The sequence below is a fragment of the Vulpes lagopus genome, chromosome 6 (assembly GCF_018345385.1).
Source record: "Vulpes lagopus strain Blue_001 chromosome 6, ASM1834538v1, whole genome shotgun sequence".
NCBI classification, from domain to species: domain Eukaryota; kingdom Metazoa; phylum Chordata; class Mammalia; order Carnivora; family Canidae; genus Vulpes; species Vulpes lagopus.
Window position 1 is genome coordinate 36,753,172 of NC_054829.1, and position 25,409 is coordinate 36,778,580.

Consider the following 25,409-nt stretch of genomic DNA (forward strand, 5'->3'; position numbering starts at 1 on the left):
GGTTAGGTCTGCAAGGCTGATGGGACCAGAAAGGGTGAGCAGGGAGGATGGGATAGATATCAGAGAGCAGGCTCCCTAAAATGAAGATGTCAGTGATGGTGCCATTTTTTGGCAATAAAAGGTCATGGGACCATGGGAATGGGGGATCTAGGAATAATATTTGGGTCACAAAGTCATGGATCATAAAATGTTATAGCCAAGGACTGGAGAGGTAAAGTGATGTGCCCAAAGTGTTAAGGGAGAACAATTACTGAGCTCTTTCTATTTGCCAAGCGCACAGAAGTAAAGAAGCAATAAGTATTGCTGGTGTACTACTGAAAAGGCATCCTTACTTCTTGGCAGTTGCAATCCCTCCATCACTCATTTTGTTAACTTGGAGACCCAATAGGAGGCAAGAAAAGACACCCTTCTCCTTTTTGTTTTTAAATCATTATGTGAGCCATCTAAGGAAATTAACAATAAAATATTAGTAATTAATAATAAAGCCACTAAATGTTTGCCATGTGTAAACAAGTGGTAGCTGCTTTGGTCATATTCTGGGTGGAATATAGCTGACCTCTTCCTTAGAAATACATTAAATCTATCGTGAGAAGTGGACTCACAAAAAGAAACTAAATTAATAGCAGAAAATTATGGGGAAGAGGTACTCAACTCTGCATGTAAGAGACTGTTAGTAGCTTAGAGTGATAGCCCCAGCAGGTGGTCTAAGGGTTTTGAGCCAACACTGTCATCATCCTAAGTAAACAATATTAAGTAAATGTGTGTTCCTCACAGACATAGCTTCTAGACAAATCCTCACAGCTCCTAAACTGCCACTCCAAGCCACTCCCACTTGGCATTACACCTCCCACTACAGGTTAGCTAAAATCTTCTAATGTTCTCTGATCCATCCTAGTCCACATCACCAGAAGGAGAGCTTCCAGTTCATTTTGGATTCTGTGCTGATAATGAAAGAAGCAAGTGACAAAGGAAGGAAGGAAGGAAGGAAGGAAGGAAGGAAGGAAGGAAGGAAGGAAGGAAGGAAGGAAGGGGCGGGCAAGCAAATGGGGGCTGAAAAGGAATCAGTAATTCAGATTGCTCCAAAACGCAAGTTTTGATGTGAATCTGGTTGAACTTTCTTCTCTTTCTCCTTTTCCAAAGTCCTAAGGATTTGGCAAGTCAGTGTGAGAAATGTGAGTTTGTTTCAAGTGTGACCAAGTAGCCAATGAGATTGATTTCTTGGCCAGCTATACCTGAAAGTCAGACCAATGGTGCCTTAGTCATAACAATGCCAGCAGTGGGGAATCACACATGTCAGAGCTGCCGGAGCTGTCCTTTCATGCACATGATAGCTGGGCTCCATCTCACCTCTCTTTACAATGAGATTTCTGGATCAACTCTGTTGTTCCCACAAATGGACGTTTACATAACTGAGCAAAAAAAAGCCAAGAAATAACTGCCTTTGGCTTTCTAGGAGGATTGTTCAACTTATTTTTTCATCATTATACTGAAAATGTTTTAAAGGTTTTATAATCACCTTCACTTTCAATGTAATAAAAATCGCTGACTTTCTTTGTAAAACAAATAAATAAATAAACAAGGTAAGTAGGAACTACATGTCATTCACTTTTTAAATTATTTGCTGCTGCATACTACAATACTCTGAGTTTCCTCAGACCCCTAGAGAATGGTGAGGGGAATTAAGAGGCATTCACACACCTGCAGGGCCAGAGATATTTATGATATGTGCTTACGTGCCTAGAATGTTCTGCTCTTATCACTCTTCCTGGTCAGAAATGCCCAGGGATTAGGTCTCTGTTAATCAGCTTCCTGTAGCCTAGTCACCTCCTAAATATTTTCACTATGTTTCTACCTGACTACAAGCTTCAATTCCCCTTCTCAGTGCTCCTGAGAGAGTAAGTATTCCCATTACAACTATGAAGACCAAGGAATCCATCTTTGTGGGAACCACATGACCATCAATGCAGAGAGCTTCCTAGGGAGAAGGACATAAGGCAAGCACTCAACTCTGGCCAGGAATGAGGAAGCCCAAGAACTTTGTGCGCAGGCCTATCTGTCCCCCACCTGGTTCTAGAGGCCTGACACTTAAGCAGGGGCTGAGTAAGGAGAAAATGGGAATGACTTTTAAGGTCTAATTACCTGGAAAAGTTTGAAACCCATAGGGTCCCAGGCTGCACCAAGGATCCAATGAGTCAGAATTTTGGTGAGCAGTACTTTACAAAATATATTTTGTAAAGCTCCAAAACAGATTCATATATACAGATAAGGTTGCAAAACTTTGCCCTACCTTCTTAGTACCAAGAAGTGGGCCCTCAGACTTCAGAGAACATCAGTGTTTCTGCCTCCTTCCTTGATCTAGACCTAACGGTGAGAGTGCATGTGTGACAACCTGCCCTCCTTGAGGTGAGAATGCCAACAGGATGTCAAACATCATACGCCATTGAGATGAAAGGCTGAACACTATGTTCCACTCACATGGAGCTCCATTGGCTTCATAGTAGAGTAAAAGAACCAAGGGCCAACTCCTGAAGAAAATCTATTAGTTTTACTCTCAGTTAATACAGATTTCTGATCTGCACAGTTTTGAGACAATGCATTAGGAGCATTAGAGCATCAGCATCAATTTGCTGAGTGGAAGACAGCTGCCGGGGGGGGGGGGGGGGAGCATGCGTCTAATGAGAACACCCCCTCACAAAGCCAAGAAGAAAACAAGGCTCATTTCAGCTCTGTTTGAATAACTGATGGGTGAACTCTCAAAGTAAATGACCTGGTTCCTCCAGCGGTACCAGAGCCACAAGATATTTCTGTTCCTAGGCAACAGACAGATGCCTTTATTTCTCATCATTGCTCGGACTGGAATAATTCAATTCCCTGTTGCCCTTAGAGCCCAACCTCTGCTTCCTACTTCTCTGCGGAACAGAGTCTGAAATGGTGCCCTGCCCCTTCCCCGATGCTCTCTCACACACAGACCGTGATTTTCTGAAAGACTCGATCCTGTTCTTTTTGAGCACAAGGAAAGGAACATAATCTAGAACGCCATCTGCCATCCTGAAATAGCCCATAGTGGCACTATTTTTACCCAGTAATTATCAAACAAATAGAGTCATTTGAAAGAGTCACAGCTGTTCCTCAGTGTTATCTCAGTACAAATATGACACGGTGCGTGCTGAGTTTGTTTTCTGCTTTGTGTCTCATGTACACAGAGGCAGCGATAATTTCTCAACCTCCCATCAGAACACAAGTCAAAGTGTGTACTCCATAACTGAGTCACTCTCAGGCAAATTAAAAATCTCTCGTTATCTTGATTACATGGTCGGGGTTTCACTAAATGTGATTCTCATTTAGAAAGTGAATGTAATGAACTATTTCAGAGTGAGTGCTAGGAAGCTTTTCAATCCCACAGAAAACATCAAGTTCTGTCCTGGTTAAATGCAACCTAGAAAAATGTTTGGTATCCATGATATATATATTCATGTTCATATACATGAGCACTTTTAACAAAGAAGCAAGATTCTGCAAAATGGATCCTATTTTTCTTTTTTTAAAAAAAGATTTTATTTATTTATTCATAAGAGACACAGAGAGAGAGGCAGAAACACAGGAAGAGAGAAAAGCAGGCTCCCCATAGGGAGCCCATTGCAGGACTCAATCCCAGAACCTGGGATCACGCCCTGAGCCAAAGGCAGATGCTCAACCACTGAGCAATCCAGGCATCGCCTATTTTTCTATTAACAACCTTCATCATGGGATCCCTGGGTGGCGCAGCGGTTTAGCGCCTGCCTTTGGCCCAAGGGCGTGATCCTGGAGACCCGGGATCGAATCCCACGTCGGGCTCCCGGTGCATGGAGCCTGCTTCTCCCTCTGCCTGTGTCTCTGCCTCTCTCTCTCTCTATGTGTGACTATCATAAATAATAATTAAAAAAATTAAAAAAAAAACAACCTTCATCATAAAATCAGAAAGGTGTCCGATTGAAATAAATGTGCCTAGTAAACTGAACACATTCATTTACACATGCATGTGTGTGTATGTGTACACAAACATACACACACACAGGCAACCCTAGCAAACACTTATCATTCTTTTTGTCCACCTTCATCTCAACCCTGCTTCTGTGTATATGGAATTCCCCAACCTAATGAGGCAGCGCTCACATCCCATAGTGATGGGGCAAATGCCAAAAACTTGGCTTTCCCAGCTTCGCTTGCAATTGGAACAAAGGTACATGATCTGGGCACAACCAATCAGATGAACCCACCCAAAAATACAGAGATCACTCAGAGCTCCCTCTGGGAACAGAGATGCTACAAAGAATGCAGAATTCCAGCCACAGCAGGAATGGCCTGGGCATGCAGGGTTCAGTACCAACTGCGCCCAGGGAGCAAGCTGCAGTCTCTACCACTTTCAATAACCGGAGTGTCCACCAGACTCGCTCTGCAAGCTGACTCAGGCTCCAACCCTGGCTGCACAGCCACAGCCTGACTCTCCAGCCTTCCCAGGGACCCTGTGAGCCAGGCAACATCATTTCGAACAGTTTAGTTGCTGTTTAAATCAACCAGAACTAGTTGATAGCTACAACCAAGAATCCAGAGTCAGTGAGTACCTTTTTTAATGTTTTAACCATGTGAAAATCAAAAATAAGCTTGGAGTTTCAGTTCTCCTTCAAAATTTTCCAGCTCTTTCCTAATTCCTCAGTCTTTCTTTTATGTACATACAATCCACAGGAATTTCTCTAATTCCCCCCTGTTCTGCGACTTCTTACTTTCAACTACTGAATGTATCCAAAAGTAGGAAGTTGTAGGAGAAAAATGCAGATTGACAGGGCCATTTTCTTATAAGACTAGTCCCTGGGGAATCAAGAAGGATTATGTATCCACATGCTAAAGCCACAGCACTGACCTCAGGTGATGCATAGGCAGGTCTCATCATTTTCAAGTAGTGCCCCTCAAACTCTCATTTGCTTATGAATCTCATAGGAATTGTGATAAAAATGCAGACTCTGCCTCAGCAGGTCTGGGAGACTACAGCTCCCCAAGCTCCCAGGTGGTGTCCGTGCTTGCTAGTCCACACCTGCATATTGCATGGCAAGGTGCTCAAGTGCTTGGGCACTACTCCTAAGTCACCAAAATGCAACTGTCTCAGGCCAACAAAACAAAACAAAACAAAACAAAAAAACACTCAGTGTGTTCTGTCTCCATTTCTGGAGCTCATCTCCTTTACTTCTTAATTTTATATTTAGAATAACTAGACTCTAAAGTGGCAATACATTTCATCATTTGGCACACACGGCACACCAAATGGAAAATTTCTATGTGCAAAGTGTTAGAACATATAAAACAAATTAGATCTTGCTTTGCTGGTTCTGAAAAATCTTAAATCCTATAAGGCTAGCCTATTTAATACAAAGGCCACTTTTGGATCCTACAGATTAAACAGTATTAGGGACCTCCACTCTTTTATGATTCCCAAGATTTTCAGTTAGATGGCCTTTAATCTTTTTTCAAATGTAAATGAAAAGTACAAAGGCTTATCTCTGAAGCACAGTAACCCCTGAACACAAGAAATATCCTTTATACCTCACCCTGGCATAAAATTAAATTTTGTATGTATTTTCTTATCTCAGTTTCCTCTCATGCACTTGATGGAGTTTCCCCACAGCAATGTCTTTAGAAGGAGAATAACTATTTCTCTGCAACATCAACAACACTGTCTTGCAAAGGGTTGCATAACTAGAGTCCATATCCACCATCTTCTATAGAACTCATATACAATTTCAGAAGTAACCTTTTATCCTCAAAATTGGCCAGTATATTTTTCTGAGCATTAATCAATGTAACTTCTGAAGGCAGAACTTCTTTTTTGTAACACTGGTAACTTCTCATTAAACATGCCCCAAATCCCACAACATGTAAGAAAAGACAGAGGGAGCCACAAGCTCTTTTTTTATACCTCTAAAAACAATATAGTCAGTCTACAGTTTCCTAGAAGGCCACAGGGTAACTAAGAGCATCACCTTACTTTTAACTCTCCTTACGTGAAATTCCATCTTTATTATGATGGATAGCTGGGATTAATGGTCAAAAGCAGGAAATAATTCACAAATTATCAAAATATTTTATTACTTCTATTATGAATATTACTCCCTCATGTGTTACAAGAAGATTCTCTGCCCCCTTGGCCCTCTTTGTATCATTCCTATTCAGGTGTAGAAAAATTATTAGAATAAAAAATATATATTAAATTATGCTATGAGTAAATGTTATTCACAAAAGAGATTTGTTTTCTGGTAGACATTCTAAAAATATCACTATCCACAACCAACATCTGGACAAAAAGTACAAAGGAGGAGAGGCAAGTGACATGCAGAGTCCTGGTAGAAGGAGGATAGAACACATTATAGCATAGCTGAGATCTCGTACCAAATTTCACAGGTTTTTACAATTCACATGCTCTTTTCCCAGCATTTATCTACAGTCAATATTTTAACTCATTTTCATTGAGCTATCCTTAACAAATAATTGCTTTTCATAAGAAACCAAACAAATAGGGCTAATTTGCTAATATCACTCCATATCTATGGATATGTTTTAGTATGATTCTCTTCTATAGTGGACTCAAAACAGGTTCTGTAAAGTGAATTGCTTGACAGAAAAGGGTAATGAAGTATTTTTACCAAAATATAAGCTAATTGTGAAAGCTAAACTCAGTTTTTAGAGATGGTTACACATGCAAACAGACAAGTGTGATATCCTCCCCTTGAAGAAGAAAACAAGAGGAACTCTGAGCTGGGATGAGCACCCTTAAACCAAAGTCAGTACTTTCCTGAACCTTGAGACAAAGATTAGAATTCAGGGTGAGATGTGCCCTTGGTCTCAGCAAGTAACTCCTTACTACTCAGCTGTCTTCTTGGCTACCATGGACAATAGTGGAGAAGAAATTTTCTTCCCTTGGAAAGAGATAGAAAAGGGCCAAAGAAGGCACAGTGAGGAGTCGGGGCTACTAAAATCCAGTTAATTTCAGGTGAACTAGTGCAGGGAGATCTCTTACACAGGTTTCAAACCAAGATGGAGCTTCAAATTGGCTGTATTAAGTATTTTCTAATTTACTTAAGACAGCTACAAGTATGATAGTGAATTGTGTTCATAGGAAAAATTGTAAATAAATAATCCAGGCATACGTTATGTCTCTAACCCAGGGAATAGTTTATGATTATGCATTTGGTAATTCACTATGCATCAACAAATGCTATAAAACAATGCATCAAATGTTTATAATTGGATTTAAAATCAGGATATGAAGCCATATTCATAGTGTGATTACAACTATTAATAACAACTATTTATTGATTACTTCTCATATTTTACTTCCAATCCATGATATAATATTGTAAGGGAGCTAAAATCATCCATACATTTTACAGATTAAAAAAAATGAAGCTTAAAGAGGTCAAGTAACTTTTCCAAGTTAAATAGAAACATATTACTCCCTTAATCCAAAAAAAGGTAGGAAACAGAAAAAAATAAACAAGGAACAGATAAAACAAATATAAAATAAACAGTATGATGGATTTAAATCCAACATTAATAATAATTACCTTAAACAAAAATGGTCTAAACTCACCAACTAAAAAACAGATTGTAACACTGGATAAAAAGTAAGACTTAACTAATGCATGCTACTATAAGAAACTTACATTAAGTAAAAAGATACTTAAATTAAGAAACTTACATTAAGTAAAAAGATATAGAAAGGTATGTAAAATAAATAAATAGATAGAAAAAGAGGAACCACATTAACACTAACCGAATAAAGCTGAATGGCTATACTAAGATCAAAATAGATTTCAGAATAAAAAATAGTACCAGGAAAAAAAAAAGGATCATTTCATGATAAAGGGATCAATTTATCAGGAGTACATAATTACCCTGAATGTTTATTCGAATAAAAAAGCTTCAAAATGCATGAAGCAAAAACTGAAGATATTAGAAAGGGAAATTGACAAATTCATAATTAGTGTTCAAGAATTCAATACTCCATTTCAATAATTGATAGAAAAAGTAGACCAGAATTCAGTAAGGATCTAAAACACTAAAAAACACTAGCAACCAAAAGGATCTAACTGGCATTAATAGAACACTCCACCCAACAACAACAAAAAAATACACATCCTGATCGAGTACCCATGGAACATTTACCAAGACCACAATCTGGGCAATAAAACAAGTCTCAATAAATTTAAAAGGATTCACCTCATACAAAATATGTCACATAATTACATAAAGGTAAATATGAAATCAATAAAAAACTATTCTAGACCATCTCCCAAATATTTGGAAACTGGAAAACACACTTCTAAATATCTCATGAGTAAAATAAGTCATAAAAAATTTTTAAATATTTTGACCTGGATGAAAATGAAGGCAAAATATATAAAAATTTGTGGGATGCAGCTAGCGCAGTACCTATATTATAAAAATACAAAGATTTAAAATCAATGCTTCCATCTTAAACTACTGGGACTTCATCAAAATGAAGCTTCTGCCCAGTGAAGGAAACAATCAACAAAACTAAAAGACAACCTACAGAATGGGACAAGATATTTGCAAATGATATATCTGATAAAAGGTTAATATTCAAAATACATGTAGAGATCTTATAAACCTCAACACCCAAAAAATGAATATTCAGTTAAAAATGGGCAGAAGAAAAAAAAAAAAATGGGCAGAAGAGGGGTGCATGGGTGGCTCAGTCAGTTGGGCATCTGCCTTTGACTCAGGTAATTATCCCAGGGTCCTGGGATCAAGCCCCTCATCAGGCTCCCTGCTCAACAGGAAGCCTGCTTCTCCCTCTCCCTCTGCCACTCCCCCTGCTTTTGCTATTTCATGTCTCTCTCACTCTCTGTCAAATAAAAAAATAATTTTTTTAAAAAAATGGGTAGATGATATGAATGGACATTTTTCCAAAGGAGATGTATAGATAGCCAATAAATACATGAAAAGATGCTCAACATCACTTATCATTAGGGAAATACAAATCAAAACTACAATGAGATATCACCTTACACCTGTCAGATTGGTTAAAATCAAGAACATAAGAAACAACACATGCCGATGAGGACTGGAGAAAGGGGAATCCTCTAGCTCTGTTGGTGGGAATGCCAACTGGTGCAGCCACTCTGGAAAACAGTATGGGCGTTCCTCAAAAAGTTAAAAATAGAACTACCCTAGGATTCAGCAATTGCAGTACTAGGCATTTACCCAAAGAATACAAAAATACCAATTAAGAGGGATGCATGCACCCCAATGTTTATAGCAGCATTATCTACAATAGCCAAATTATGGAAACAGCCCAAGTGTCCATCAACTGATGAATGGATAAAGAAGATGTGTTATGCCTGTGCATATGTACATTTATAAGATGGAATATTACTCAGCCATAAAAAGAATGCAATCTTACCATTTGCAACAATGTGGATGGAGCTATAGAGTATTATGCTAAGTGAAATAAGTCAGTAAGAAATAGACATATATTATCTGATTTCACTCATATGTGGAATCTAAGAAACAAAATAAATGAGCAAAGGGGGGAGCAGGAAATAAAGAAAGAGGGAAACCAACAAAGAGACCCTTAAATATAGAGAACAAACTAATAGTTTCCAGGGGAGCAGGTGGGTGGAAGGGATGAGTGAAACAGGTGATAGGCATTAAGGAATACGCTTGGATGAGCACCAGGTGTTGTATGGAAGTGTTGAATGACTATATTGTACACCTGAAACTAACATTACACTGTATGTTAGTTCTAAACCAAAAGTTATTTCTTTGAAAAAAATAATAAAATTGATAAACTCCTAGCCAGGCCTAGCAAAATAAAAAAGAGAAAACACAAATTACTATTTTCAGAAATGAGAGAAGGAAAATCTCTAGGAATCCTACACATATGAAAAGATAATGGGAATATTATTAACAAAATTATGCCAATAATCCTAACAAACTTTAATGAAATGGACAAATTCCTTCAAAGACACATCTGACCAAAGTCCATTCAAAAAGAAACAAATCAGGGCTTTTGTTTCACCCAGGTGGCTCAGTGGTTTAGCACCACCTCCAGCCCAGGGCGCGATCCTGGAGACCCGGGATCAAGTCTCGCACGTCGGACTCCCTGCATGGAGCCTGCTTCTCCCTCTGCCTGTGTCTGTGCCTCTCTCTCTTTCTGTGTCTTTCATGAATAAATAAAAATCTTAAAAAAAAAAAGAAACAAATCACTGATATTAACAAAATAGCCATTCAGGAGGTCCTCAGCCTTCATCCTCCCCATAGACACATGGATTTGACAACAATCCATATACAAAATACCTTTGTGAGAGCTTTGGGATCTAGGTAGGAGATTAAGACTCATGGTAGAGTCCAACAACTAGGAAAGCCACTTTGAAAAGGCAGGCTTGCCATCTTCAGACATGGCTGCAGACCCAGGAGCAGCCCCATCTCCCTGTGGACTCAGTCCAGCCCAGCTTATCCAAGATCCTATCATCAATCCCACTGCCCACAATCCTAGAAAACAAGCCTGCCCACCATGGACCCAACTGTGGACTTAGAATTAGCCCTGTGACTCTACTCTTACCCCATTCAACTACAGTTCCAGAGGCAGCCCTGGATACCAAGACATCCAGCAAGAGCCATATTAACCTGTGCCCTGGTAGCAGGTCTACCAACAACAGGCCCAACTGTGGACCTGAAAGCAGCCTCCTCAGCCAGCTTCAGCCCCACTAGATTGTAGCTCTGAATGGCAGTTCCATATCCTGTGAACCCAGCAGATCTTTATCTGCTGAAACCCCGGCTGTAAATACTAGAAGTAATTGCTCCTTCAAATGCAGATGCCAATGCAAAGCTACAAGGATCATCAGGCAGATATGGCATCAACAAAGGAAACTAACAAAGCTCTAGTAATGACCCTAAAGAAATGGACTCCATCAACTGCTTGATAAACAATTAAAAATTATCAACTTAAGGCAGGTCAATGAACTACAAGAGAATACAGACAACAAAATGAAATCAGGAAAACAATACATGATTAGATGAAAAGTTCAACAAAATAAAAGAAACTGTAAAATTTAAAAAGACAAACGGAAGGACATCACAGTTTCATATATTTGAAGAATTAATATTGTTAAAATGTCCTTATTTCCCAAAGTGATCTATAGATTCAAATGCAATCCCCACCAAAATCTCAACTTTTTTTTTACAGAAACAGAAAAAAGACCTGAAATAGACAAAACAATTTTGAGCACAAAGAACAAAACTGGCAATATCACACCCTAATTTCAAAATACTATAAAGCTACAGTAATCAAAACACCAGGGTACTTGCATAAAAATACACATAGGGGCAGCCCGGGTGGCTCAGCAGTTTGGCACCACCTTCCACCCAGGGCCTGATCCTGGGGACCCGGGATCGAGTCCCACATCGGGCTCCCTGTGTGGAGCCTGCATCTCCCTCTGCCTGTGTCTCTGCCCCTCTGTGTGTGTGCATCTCTCATGAATAAATAAAATCTTAACATAAAATAAAAAAAAACACATAGACCAGGGGTGCCTGGGTGATGCAGTTGGTTAAGTGTCCAACTCTTGGTTTCATCTCAGATTGTAATTCCAGGGCCCTAAGATCAAGCCCCACATGGGGATCAGAGCAGAATCTGCTTGAGATTCTCTTTCCCTCTCCCTCTGCCCCTCCCACTCACTCTCTCTCTATATCTCTCAAATAAATTAAAACACACACAAACACATACACAGAGAGAGAGAAATAGAACAGAGAATCCAGGAATAAACTGCATACGCTATTAACTGATCTTCAACAAGGGTGGCAAGAACACACAGCGTGAAAAAGATAGTCTCTTCAATAAATGGTGCAAGGAAAACTGTATGTTCCCATGCAAAACAATGAATTGAACCCTTATTTCACACCATATAAAAATCAACTCAAAATGATTTAAAATCTAAACATAAAACCAGAAACAAAACTCTTAGAAGAAGCCATAGGGGAAGAACTTTCTAAACATTAGACTAGGCAATGATTTCTTGGATACAGCACCAAAAGCAGAGACAACAAAAGCAAAAATAGATAAGTAGGATTACACCAAACTATAACACTTCTGCACAGCAAAGGAAATAATTAACAAAAATTAACAAAAGGCAATCTAAGAAAAAGGAGAAAATATTTTTCAACCTTATTTAAGATAAGAGATTAATACCTAAAACTATATAAAGAACTCACAAGCTCAAAAGCAACAAACTCTGATTAAAAATAGGCAAAGGACCTCAATATATATTTCTCTGAAAAAAACATAAAAATGGCCAAAATGAATATGAAAAGGTGCTCAAAACCACTAATCATCAGGGAAAAACAAACCACCTCACACATGCCAGGATGACAGTTATCAAAGAGAAAGAAGAAAGAAAAGAAAAGAAAAGAAAAGAAAAGAAAAGAAAAGAAAAGAAGAAAAAAGAAAGAAAAGAAAAAAGAAAGAAAGAAAGAAAGAAAGAAAGAAAGAAAGAAAGAAAGAAAGAAAGAAAGAAAGAAAGAAAGGAGGGAGGGAGGGAGGGAGGAAGGAAAGAGTGTTGGTGAGAATGTGGACAAGAGGGAGTGGTTGGTGGGACTGTAAATCAGTGAAACTATGGAAAACAATTGGGTGTTTCTTCAGAAAATTACAAATTACAAATTGGGTGTTTCCTCAGAAATTGATCTAGCAATCCCACTTACAGTTATACATCCAAAGGAATTGAAATGGCGGTCTCAAAGAGGTATCTGTACTCCCATGTTCACTGCAGCATTATTTAAAATTGGCAATATATGGAAATAAATGTCTATCAATGGATGAAGAAATAAAGAAAACGTGGTATAAATATACAATGGAATATTATTCAGACTTTAAAAATAAATCTTTCCATTTGCAACAACATAGGTGGACCTAGAGAACATTATGCTAATACATATGCAAATACAGAAAGACAAATACTATATGATCTCACTTGTATGTGGCATCTAAAATAGTCAAACACATAGGATCCCTGGGTGGCGCAGCGGTTTAGCGCCTGCCTTTGGCCCAGGGCACGATCCTGGAGACCCAGGATCGAATCCCACGTCAGGCTCCCTGCATGGAGCCTGCTTCTCCCTCTGCCTATGTCTCTGCCTCTCTCTCTCTCTCTCTCTGTGATATCATAAATAAATAAAAAAAAAAATTTAAAAAAAAATAAAATAAAATAGTCAAACACATAGAAGCAGAGAGTAGAATGGTGGTTACCAAGGGCTGGGAAGGGAGACATGGAGGGGTGTTGGTCAAAGGGTACAAAGTTTCAGTTATGAAAAATAAGTTCTGGAGATTTATGTGCAACATAGGGCCTATGATAACAATATATTGTATGCTTAAAATTTTGCTAAGAGGTAGATCTTATGTTAAATGTTCTTACCACAAAAAAAAAAAACTTTAACTTTTCGTATGGAAAAACAAACAATCCAAATGGTTCATATCTGCTAAAAAAATTGAATTTGTAGTTTTAAATAACAACCTCTACAGGGGATCCCTGGGTGGCTCAGCAGTTTAGCACCTGCCTTTGGCCCAGGGCACGATACTGGAGTCCTAGGATCGAGTGCCAGGATGGAGTCCCACGTCCGGCTCCCGGCATGGAGCCTGCTTCTCCCTCTGCCTGTGTCTCTGCCTCTCTCTATCATGAATAAATAAATAAATATATATATAAATAAATAAATAAATAAATAAATAAATAAATAAATAAATAACAACCTCCACAACCAGAAGGCTTCACTAGAAAATTCTACCAAACATTTAAAAAAGATAATACCAGTTTTGCACAATTTAAGAAAATAGAAGATAAAGAAACATCTCCCCACTCATCCTATGAGGAAAGAATTATTTTGATACCAAAATTGGGCAAAAACATTAAGAAAACTTAGACCAATATTTTTCATGAACAAGAACCTAAACACAAAAATGCTTAGAATCTTATCCAACAACACATTAAAAAAGGATAATACATAAGAACAAGTAGGCTTTATCTGTGTAATGCAAAAATGGGTAACATTCAAAAATCAAAGTAACTCAACATATTAACACTCAAGAAGAAAAACTAATCTTCTCAATAGATGCAGAAAAATCAGACAAACTTCAGCATCCATTCTTGATCAAAATGCTCAGCAAGCTAGGAATAGAAGGCAACAGCCTCATTCTCACGACAGGCAACTACAACAAACCTACAGGTAGCATCAGACTTAATGATAAAAGACTAAAATGCTTTCTCCCTAACACTGGGGAGATAACAGTCAAAACTATAATGTTTTGTTACATTGTTCTATAAGCATTTCATATTTTGAATGCTAACGTATGTAGTATTGCTTTTTAATTATAAATATTAGTGTTTTAATTGCTAGTAATACAGAAAATTTGTTTTTTTGTATATTTTATCTTACATCCTATGAAATTGCTAGACTCATTTACTACTTCTATATTTCTGTAGATTCCAGTTCATAACTCAGGGCATATCAGTCTTCAAGGTATGGAGTATTGGGGCAACTCTCACTGAAGATGAACTAGCAAGATTCTTATAAACCACATAAGGAAATGAAACACCATGAGGATGAAAGTGCAAATAGTTTTATTTCTTCCTTTTCCATTTGTACGTCTTTTATTTCTTTTCCCCCCCACCATATTGCACTGTACAACAAGAAAATCCAGCGAGAACATAGTCATAGAAATTGACATGCTAATTCTAAAATTTATATGCAAATACAAATAACCTCAATTACCTAAAACAGTGCTGAAAAGAACTTATACTACCTGACTGCAATACACACCTACATACATACATACATACAGTAATCAAGGCAGCATGGTATCTATGTAAAGATAGACAAAAAGATCACTGAAAAAGAATAGATTCCAGAAATAATCCCATACATATATGGTCAATCAATTTCCAATAAAAGTGCCAAGACAATTTGATGGAGAAAGGATAATCTTTTTCAACAAGTGGTGTTAAAACAATTAGAAGTCCATATGCAAAAACGAACCTTGACCTTTAGCTCACAACATAAATATTAAATGGATAATAAATGTAATATCTAACATTTTAAAACTTCTAGGAAAAAAACCATGGGAAGAAATACTTGTAACTTTCAGTTAGGCAACTATGTCTTAAAGTAGAACAGTAAGCACAAAATATAAGTTAAAAAATGAAAAATTAGGTTTTATCCAAATTAAAAACTTCTGCTCTTCAAAACACATAAAAAAATGAAAAGGCAGGTGACAAACTATAAGAAAATATGTGCAAAACATATATCTGACAAGGAACTTGTATACAGAATACATAAGGAACTTTAATAACATAATAAAAAGACAAAACACTTTTTAATTAGACAAAAGACTAGAACACACACTTCACTAAAGGAGATATACAGATGGCAAATAAACACATGAGAAAATGTTTGACATCATCAGTCATTGGGAAAATGTAAAAGCCACCATGAGATATCTCCTCATACCTACTAGAATGGCTAAAATAAAAATAAACTGACAATAGTAATTGTTACCATGGATGTGAAGTAACTGGAAATCTCATACATTGCTGGTGAGAATATAAAACGGTACAGCCACTTTGGAAAACATTTTGGCAATTTTTAATAGTTAAATGTACACATGCCTACCATATGATCAAGCAACTCACCTAGATGTTTACTGAAGACAGATGAAAACACACATCCAAACAAACATTTGCCTGTGAGCATTCATAACAGCTTCATTCACAACAGTCAAAAACCTAAAACACCAAGTCCACCAACTGGTGAATGTACATCCATAAGATAGAATACTCCTCCATGTAAAAAAAGAACAAACAACTGATATATACAAGAAAAATGACGAATCTGGGCAGCCCGGGTAGCTCAGCTGTTTAGCACTGCCTTCGGCCCAGGGTGAGATCCTGGGGATCCAGGATCGAGTCCCACATTTAAAAAAACAAAACAAAACAAAACAATGATGAATCTCTAAAGTACTATGTTAGAAAGAAGCTGGTCATAAGACAACATAGTATATGATTCCATCTTTAAAATGAAAACTCCAGGGATCCCTGGGTGGCGCAGCGGTTTGGCGCCTGCCTTTGGCCCAGGGCGCGATCCTGGAGACCCGGGATCGAATCCCACGTCGGGCTCCCGGTGCATGGAGCCTGCTTCTCCCTCTGCCTGTGTCTCTGCCTCTCTCTATCTCTCTGTGACTATCATAAATAAATAAAAATTTAAAAAAATATATTAAAATGAAAACTCCAGGCCTGAAATGGCATCACCTAGATTAAGTCCCCAAATCAGTAAATCAAAACATAATACCTAACCCACAGTTTCAACCCCCCGGAAATGTAACCTTCAGTCAGTCAACATAGAATGGTCAATACTAGGAAACTGACTGATCTGTCTTTTCTGCTCTTCTTAAAAGGCCAAACTTGCCTAACCAATATGCATTTCTTGGTAACAAATTCCTTTATTTTTTCATGCCTACCATCTTGAAAAGGCTTTTTTATTTTTGTTTAGTTTAGTAGAGCTCCCCTCTACTTGCTAAATGGGATGCTGCCCGATTCATGTATTATCTAATAAAGTCAATTAGATCTTCGGATTTTCTCATTTGAATTTTGCTTTTTAACACTATCTATATGAAATTTTAGAAAAGGCAAAACTGTAATGATAGAAAACATGACTAGTTGCCAGGGGGTGGGAACAGGGGGTAGGGGACTGTCTGCACAGGGGCATGAGCAAAATTTTGGGGGTGAGGAAAATGTTCTAATTATAAATGCAGTTACAAAACCGTACATTTTTCAAAACTTACAGAATAGTGCACTTAAGATTGGTGAATTTTGTTGCATGTAAATACTGCGATAAAGCTATAAGAATATAAGCTTATAGCAATAAAGTATGAAAATGTTATTAAAGAAAGTAAAAAGCACCTGTAATTCAACCATCCAGACTCTACCATGGTCAAGACTTCTGTGCATTAAAATGTTTATATTTTTACCATTAAAAATGATCTTTGTAACTGAGGGTTGATGGAGGGAGGAGGTGGGGGAGGGGCTAGATGAGTGATGGGTATTGAAGAGGACACTTGTGATGAGCACTGGGTGTTGTACGTAAGTGGTGAATCACTGAATTCTGCTCTGGAAACCAATACTGTACTGTATGTTAACTGACAAAATTTAAATTAATAAAAAGAAAAAATGATCTTTGTAAATTTTCAAACTTAATTTTGTGAATTATTTTGTAATCTACTTTTTCTTCACTTAACATGAGCATTTCTGTGTCCATAAAGAAATAGTACAACATGACTTCTAGTGCTTCAAAATTGTTCACTGTGCACATGCAAAATAACATGTTCAGGTTCATTCCCAGGGTTTGCTCTGTGAGCAATGTGGTGATGAATCTCATTACCGAGAATCCAGCTCTCTGATCACCACTTCCTATATTTCTAGTTCACTCTTCTTAGAGTTCCCACTCTAAACTACCCCTCCCCACTCTTCCAGGACCTACATTCCTTGGACCCCACTTCCTTTCCAATGCCCCTCACCCTCCTCAAGATTTTCTTCCTCCCTCTCCTAGCTTACAGCTTTGCAGTTCACTGCACACTCCCTCTACTCACTTGCATCTTTCCACTGCCTGGGACCCATTTAGCAAAACCACACCCTGCTAAAAGCCAACTCTCTGCCCACCCTGCTGACTTTCCGTCTCAAGACAGCTGAGCAAGGCTGGAGAAAACGCTGGGTGAGCTGAGTAGCCTTGTGTCATATTCCTGGCCACAAACCTCAGAGGGATTCTCAATGCTTGTGGCAATCTTTCCCTATGTCCCAGTCCACCCTCCACCCAACCCCACTCTCCTAGTCCTGTGCCTCACTATCTATTGGGAGGGGCTGATGTTCTTCTTTCCAATCCATTACAGACCAATACTTTTGTAAAAGACTATTAAACTATCTCAGCAATGCCAACTGCTACAAAAGTTTCTGAATGCTTAGTCTCACTTTCTGTACTTACCTCCTGGAAGGGCAATAACCAAGAGCTCACCAAGGGTTCCTCCCCACTAACCCCCGCCACCCCTTACACTGCAGTCTCAGAGGACCCCCACTCGCTCTCCTTTCTCCCCAAACTGCCAGCACATCCTACTGCTCTTGGCTGACCTTGTTTCCTCTTTCACAGACAAGGAACGAAGGACCTATCTATCTCAAGGCACTCTTCCTCTCCCTGTACTACCGATGAAGTGTCCACATTCCCATCTAAGGCTAAGGCTCCATTTAGACATTAGTCACACTGATTCAAAGGCTGGATTCCATCCAGTCCTCTTTCTCTCCTCACATACAGTTTCGTCTCTACCACATCACTCTCATCAGACTAAATGCTATTGTTTCTCCCATCTTAAATAAATCTCTCTGATCTCAAGTCTCGTGCACCCTCTTAAAGCACTCTCCTTTTATCCTATTGCACTTTCTCCAGTCATTCTTCTCCTTTCCTTAACCTACTCCAAACAGGTTTGCCTGGCCCCTCCATCAAAGGGTTTCTCAAGGCCAAAGTCATCTACTTTGTAAAATGTGACAGTCAGCGGGCAGTCTTTGAAGCAGACACTTTTGATGGTCTGCTTCACATCCCCTGGGCCCACCTCTGGTCTCAGCTATAGCTGTGATTCTATGCCCACTGACAACATTGCTTATCAAGCACCCACATCACTTCTCTCTGCTTTTCTGCCTCAGTCTTTCTCCCATGGGAACCTGCTAAGTACAGTAGAGGAGAGAAAACCCTTAATCAATAAAAATCCCAGCTCCCCAATATTTGAATAGATATTCTGGTGGCACTCTGTATCCTTCTCAGAAGTGTCAGGGAAGTTAACCCCCATAATCAAAAGCAGTCACCTTGATAACATACCCTTTCCTGGCATTCCTCCTCAAGACCTCACCTCCCCCAGTCTTTCACTCCTAGGATCTCCTAGGATCACCTCCCAAAACTTTTTTTAAGATTTTATTTATTTATTCATGAGAGATACAGAGAGAGAAGCAGAGACATAGGCAGAGTGAGAAGGAGGCTCCCCGCAGGGAGCCTAATGGGGAGCCCTGGACCCAGGGATCACAACCTGAGTCAAAGGCAGATGCTCAACTATTGAGCCACCCAGGTGTCCCTCACCTCCCACATTAATATCTGTACCCAGGAACCTGTCTGCAAGGCCTGCTTAAAGGAACCCACACAAAGGTAATCCTTAATCTAACTGATCATATCTGGCATGGTTGATCATTCTCTCTTCCTCAAAACAAATTTTTAGTTGGCTGCTACGATAGTTAACTCTCCTGTTTTTCCTCCTAACTCCCTGATTGTTCCTTCACAATCTCTACTAGTCCTCCTCCCTGACCTCTGAATCCTTGGCCACCTCTTTTCCATGCTTATGCTTACTCCTTTGGAGATTATAGCTTTAAATATCACCCAAATGCAGGTGACTCTCAAATTTCTATACTGAGACCAGCTCTTTCCCCTGAACTCCAAACTCAGACATCCAAATGCCAAATCAGTGTCTCTACTAGGATGTTTCATGGACATCTCAGTTTCAATATTTCCAAAGCTAGACTCCTGATCCTTTCCTACAACCCTCATCTGCCTAAGCCTACTTTTCCAATCTTTCCTCCAAGTTCATGGCAGCCCCTTTCACTTGCTCCAGTCAAAATCCTTAGAGTGATCTTTTGTATCTCTCTTTCTCTCCTAACCCAAATTCAGCCTATTAGCCAATGCTATCAGTTCTATCCTCAAAATAGGATATATCAGATTAGAGATTGGTGAGAGAGAGCAAGGTGCAAATGTGTACATGTGTGTCTATCTCCAAAATCTGACTAGGTCTCACCCCTTAACACTGCTACCCACCGAATCAAGCTACATTTTATATACCTGGTGTCACCCTTCATTTACTTTTAGTCAATTCTCAAAAAAGCAGCCAGAGCAGTACTGTTAGGATGTATATTAGATCATGTTACTTCTGTTATCAAACTCCTTTTTAGCTTTGGTTCTCAAAGTAAAACTCAATGTCTTCCTACTTACTAGGTCTCAAGTCTACCCCAACTGGCCCTCAACCACATAAACTCCCCTCCTCCACTCTCCCTTGAGTCCAGCTACACTGGCCACTTCACTGTTCTTCAACCACACCAGGCACATTCCTGGCACTTCCTTTTCAGATTCCTTTGAGGGCTGTAGGGATAACATTTGAGTAGAAAGATACGAAGTTCATGTGTTAATTTGACATTGATGAAAAAAAGACTCTCTCTCTCAGTCTTTTTTTCATCAATGTCAGTTTTAGATTTATACAAACCACTCAAGTTTATTATAAAAAATCTAGATCCCCTTTCATGTAGAAAAACTTTGCCTGGATATAAGGATTGATAAGTAAATGAATAACATAATTACCAATCTATTCTTATGGTAAATTATTTGGCATAATAGTTTTGAATAGCTTAACAATCATCCTATTATATATACATGTACATCTGTAGTTCCATGCAAAATTAAGGTTTAATTAATCCACCAAGAGGCATAAGATAAGCTTGTTCCTTTAACTCTCCTTAGCAAATTAACTTGGATTCAGATAGCATTGAAAAGAGTATGGCAGTGCAAACATGCCCTCTACCTTGGTCTCCTATTAACTTGAAGGACTTTGTGATTTGTAGTTAATGAATTTTAAAAAGAAAAAAGCTTTGTGGAAACACGAAGCTAATAATCAATAAATTTATCTGGGTCCTTTCAGAAAGAGAAGAATATTTATTCAGTAAAGTACACATAGTTCATATCATCTTCCCTCCTGTTTCCTATCAAAACAAGTGTCATGAGAGAAAAATCCAAGAAAACGTCTTAAGAACCAAAGTGCTAGAAATTAAGATCCCAAAGTTCTTTCTACAGACAAGTGAAGTGAGAGTGGGGAGGTATTTGCTGCATATGTCACAGCTATGCAAGTAGGAAAAAGTAAGCAACAGTATTTGTAAATTTTAGGTAAACCCTTATGGGGTACATTTGCTCTCTAAGTTTGAGTTGCCCAATTGCAAAATGTAGGCTTCCTCCTGCCAATTAAAACTTGAATGAACATAGCAATGGGGACAAAGATATCCAGCCTGTAAAGGGCCCAGTAGCCCAAAGGTCGGAAATGATTTCAGTTCTTCTGGCTTTAAAGCTGTGTTTGTTCGGGACACATAAGGAACAATAAAAAGTTAAACTCTGTGCTTTAAAAAACAACAGTAATTCAACAGGCAAGGAAACTCTGTTATAGTAACAACTTGAATCAAAGGAAAGAAAGAAAGAAAGAAAGAAAGAAAGAAAGAAAGAAAGAAAGAAAGAAAGAAAGAAAGAAAGAAAGAAAGAAACTAAGAGAAAGAGAGAGAGAGAGAGAGAGAGAGAGAGAGAGAGAGAAAGAAAGAAAGAAAGAAAGAAAGAAAGAAAGAAAGAAACTAAGAGAGAGAGAGAAAGAAAGAGAATCCCAATTAACTTTCTTTCAAATAAAAAGAGGTCTTGAATTTTTAAATGATCCTTTAGAGCAACTGTCATTTTCATAACTTCCAGTTGAATCCCTTAGGTCTGTCACAGTCAAAAAGATGTGATGTTAGCCTCAAGAGTAGTCAGAAGAACGTTCAAGTTCACTAATGATCACTGACATGTACAAGAGCAAACAGAAGCAATAGACACATTTCTCCAAAACAACAGATTTTGTCAAATGCATCTGATATAGAGGACATCAAAGGGATAGACATAAGAGAATCCCTTTCTATTTCTTCACTTTCTTCAAAGTGTTCACAATCTAGCTACTGGGTAGATATAACAAAAGCAGACCAAAATGTTTTTCAGTTTAAAGATACCCAGTTAAAATTAAAGAATTTTCAATTAAAGAGACCCAGATTTCCAAAAGACTTCATAAAAATTGTTAATCTAGGAATTCTCTGTGGCTTCTAATCATGTGTATTTTTTTAATACAAAAGCAATGACACAGGATTGAGCCATTCCTTTTTCTAAAACCAAACTGAGTGAGCTAGGGTGCTCCCCAGCATTCTCTGTGACTAAAAACAAAAGCCAGGGATCCAGCTGTAAATGTGTCCCCACACAGGGACTGCTGAGTGGTGCCTTGCTATTGTTTTTTGTTGTTGTTGTTGTTTTAATTTTAATCACACATTGTTCCCTCCAAAAGGATCCTGATAGTCTGGAAGACCAAACTGCTGTCTGTAGATGAGCCTAGGAAACCTTCTGTTACTTCCTACGCATGTAAGCATTCAGCCCCGGGGAGATCCCAAGGGATTTCTACCCCATTTCAGTAGATTCTGGAGCCAGATTGGTCCCTCGTCCCCAAAACTAGTTCCAAATGACAGGGAACCACAGGGCTAACCTAATCCAATGACTTCCTCTCATTTGGGTGACTGTACCATTAATTATTCTGTTTGTCACATCTTCAGGCTCTCCCCCTCCATTGGCTTTTGCCCATCAAGCCTATAAATATACTCAACTCTTTCCTTGGTTAAGGGGATGCTAAGCCACCCTCTCATCTCCTTACCTTGTACGGATTTCTTGACTAAACAGCCTATAGTCACTGGCTCCACCTGTTTGGCTCCCTTTATCCTTCATTTCTCTAATCTGGCTGCTTCAATTCCCTTAAGCAACTAAAGGGAATAACCCACCAGTCTTCAGCCACCTCTCATCACCACCACTTTGAAGACCTTTGTTCATTATCTTGATCTCCAAATGTGCTTCTTCTCTTACCTTCTGTATCAAACAATGAGATTTTCATCCAACCAGTTGTCTAATGTTAAAAGCTCTATAATCTTTCATTTCTCCTTCACCCTGTATATCTAATCTCAAACATATAAACCCCGGATTCTACCTCCACCTTGTCTCTTTCATCCCTATTTTCCCCACATATTACCTGAGCTCAGTCCCTGAGCACCTCTTGTATGGCTTGCTCCAATAACTGCTAGCTCACTTCCACCCCTGCCCCATCCTACACCTCCTGTATCCCCCACCCAGGCTTCTTCATCGTCTCTCCCTCTCCACTGTGTTCCACAAGGCTCCCTCCCAGCTTAATTACAGTTTCTTGAACAGGAGAGAAAAAGACAAAAGCATAGTTAGCCCTGAGGGACTGACACATTTCCCTAAGTAAACCCATAGGAATCAAATGCAATAGCAAATGGACTGTGACTTGCTGGCCTAAAAGATAAATGAAGATTTTCTTAATGCCACAAATGAAGTCCTCTGGGACGAGGCTCCAACCCAGCTCACCTGTACTCACCCCCATGCCCCTCCCCAGATTGTTCCTACATGTCCATTTCCCATGATCAGCTATGTACTTCCAGTACTCAGACCTGTGCTTGGGCGGACTCCACTGCTTCCATGTACCTGCATGCCTCATTTCTTTCCCACTGTGAAGCTTTCTCTGCTATCTCCAGGCCCCATTCAAATGTCCTCTCCTGCAGGTAACTTTTCCTGTTGCATCAGTGGAATGGTCACTTCCTTCAGCATTTCTTCACAACTCTGGCTGCACACTCTCCTGGCACATAGTGTCCATTTGCATCAGGTACTTGGGACTGCAGGTCCCAATATAAAGACCATACTGCAAGTACCCAGTACAGTACTCAGCCTGTAGTCAAAATCCAATAAACAAACACCTTTCAGTGGTTAGGGCTGACCCAAGTAAAGAGATGTTTTTGCCCTGCAGAGGCCTCCTACTGTCTACACCAAACATGATGGAGGAGTTGCATAATTTATTGAGATGTCAGTCTGTGCTTTCTTCCTGCTTCTATTGCTATCAGCATTTTTCCTTCTCCCTCCCAAGAAGATAAAAAACTGTATGTGTGGAGTTCTGGACTCCTTGGCCAGAGTCACATGACATGTGTAATGGTTTTGTATATCATAGGGTCATGAGTGGAAGCTGCAAGGTATCCAAGCAAATTTCTGTTCAGACAGTAATTTGTGGAGGAAAGGCAATATCAAAGGGGAATAGAAATGGGTATCCTTGAAGACCAAGAAAGGATTGAGTTTAACAGACTGTACTCTGTCAGAAACCCAGACCCCATTCCCACTGTGCCTGCATGGGTGATAGGAGGGACCACTCCAGGAAACCTACAGTGAATGTACTATGTATCAGAGGGGCCACTGATGTGAGCAGCTGAGAGTCAACTGGCTTGGCTTTGATGTTATTCCAATCTTCAGCTGCAGCATATAAGACTGTGCAAGCGTCATGATGGAGCCGATGGTGGACAGTAGACTGGGCCCTATGCCAAATCTGTGCACTGCATCAGCCTGGGATTCTTATATGAGCTCAGGGAGTGGGCAAAGTTACCTTAGTAATGACTGAGATTGAATTTCCCCTCCAACCGGACAACTAATTCCATGTAATTTAGAGAAATAAGGGAATGTGACCTAAAACAACGAAAATATTGTAATCTAAAATTAATAACTACTATACAATGTTCACTCAAATCCCTAGGAAAATTACAAGATCTCCCAGAACATCCTTCAGACAGCTTTGGGACAGAACATTGGCCCATTCTGGCTTTGAATACACATTACCTAATACACCATGATGCTCTTACACAAGAAATAAAAGTTTCTTGCACATATACATCTGTTTGAAACTGTTAGAAAGGGCAGCCCGGGTGGCTCAGCAGTTTAGTGCCGCCTTCAGCCCTGGGCCTGATCCTGGAGACCTGGGATCGAGTCCCACATCGGGCTCCCTGTGTGGAGCCTGTTTCTCCCTCTGCCTGTGTCTCTGCCTCTCTCTCTCTCTCAATCTGTGTGTGTGTGTGTGTGTGTGTGTGTGTGTGTGTGAGTGTGTGTCTTTCATGAATGAATAAATAAAATCTTTAAAAAAAAATGAAACTGTTAGAAAGTCTTCTTTTTGTGTGTGCTGTGACTCTTCAAATCATACTCGTTCTCAAAGGCAAAGGCAGAAACAACCCAGGGTGACCAATTTCAGCTTTGCAAGGTACAAGGATGTAGAGAAAACGCGGCCATCTGGGGAAATACAATTCTCAAGCATGGCCACAAGGTGGCAGAGTGACCCTGTCACCAGAAGCATACTGTCAATGGGTAACAGTTTGGAACCTAGGATGTTGAAGAATCCAAGCGATCTTTAATATAGGTGAATATGAAAAGCATGCTCCTAGAGGACTCTCCTGCTGAGGGATTTATACTCATATTATTAATATTCCAAGTCTGAATGCCTGGGCAGCTCAGTCAGTTAAACATCTGCCTTCGGCTCAGGTCACAATCCCAGAGTCCAGGGATCCAGCCCCCGCATCCAGTTCCCTGCTCAGCGAAAACAGTCTTTTCACCCTTTGCCCCTCACCCCACTCGTGCTCTTTCTCTTGCAAATATTTTTT

At 39.3% G+C, this 25,409-nt stretch overlaps 1 protein-coding gene across 17 annotated transcripts in view; it reads right to left on the minus strand.

Annotated features, from left to right (window-relative positions):
* SYT16 (synaptotagmin 16) overlaps positions 1-25,409 on the minus strand; it is a 245,608-nt gene that overhangs the window by 193,390 nt on the left and 26,809 nt on the right. The window lies entirely within an intron of this gene.